Source organism: Labeo rohita, chromosome 12 (genome assembly GCF_022985175.1).
Source record: "Labeo rohita strain BAU-BD-2019 chromosome 12, IGBB_LRoh.1.0, whole genome shotgun sequence".
In the NCBI taxonomy this organism is placed as follows: Eukaryota; Metazoa; Chordata; class Actinopteri; order Cypriniformes; family Cyprinidae; genus Labeo; species Labeo rohita.
The window spans coordinates 22,472,517-22,473,556 of NC_066880.1; positions in this window are offsets into that span (position 1 = coordinate 22,472,517).

Sequence of the window (1,040 nt, forward strand, 5' to 3'; positions counted from 1 at the left end):
GACCCGCCGAGCCGTCAGCCTAATCGTCAGACTCTCCCTCTGATGCTGCAGCAGACATCTCGATCTCCTGGGGAGCGCCAAAGGAGATACCCAGCCCGCTGTACGGGGAGGTATACTGCTCTGGCAGCTCAACGGGACTGCGCGGTGACACAGAAGTCCGTAGGGCTTTGGGGGCAGACGGAACATTCTGCACAGTCACCTGAATGTCCCCCAAGTGCCTCACCGCGGCAGCCGAAAAACCTTGACGGCTCAACGACTTACCGCGGGAAGACAACAAGGGGTGCCTACTCATGAATGAGTGGCGGGACTTTAACACAGCCATGGACATACGTTCGCAATGAACGCACGTACCATCCGTGAACGCTGCCTCAGCGTGCTCTCGGCCCAGGCACGTGAGACAGCGATCATGTCCGTCCAAAGAGGCGAGGAAACTACCGCACCCGGAAGCGCACGGCCGGAGAGACATACCGGAAAAATGTTCTCGACAGCCGCGAGAAATTCACTCTTTTGAAATCCCGGTCCGCCCAGGGAGAAACCGCGGCACAACCGTGCACTCAGACGGGGCGCTTGCTGGAGTGCGGGAGGCGTTGTTGCCGTGAAAACGGCAGCCTGCAGGATTAGGCTGGCGGCTGCCGAACGCTCTTTTAGATGAAGCTCTTTTAGTAGCTCGGCAGCACGCCAGCAGAGAGAGTGTGAACTCAGGAACTCTTTTTCTTTTTTTTTTTTTTTTAAATGGCTCAGAAGACGAGGCTCCAAAAGCAAAAGTCTGAATGAGTGGTTGCACGCCGCCTCCTTATATATCTGTATATACGGGGGAGTGGCTCGGCATGCAAATACCACTCGCCAATGTTCATGAATGTTCATTGGCCTTTTGAATAAGGCTTGGAGATTATTGGACTCTCAAGCGAGTTCCCATATGTAACGTCGTAGTGAAACGACTGAAGGGGAATGATTATTTCCAAACAGGTTTCCAAAATACTCCTATTTCTGTTCTAAAAAAAAAAAAAAAGGAAAAAAAAAAGTAGCCCTTGCTTGAGATA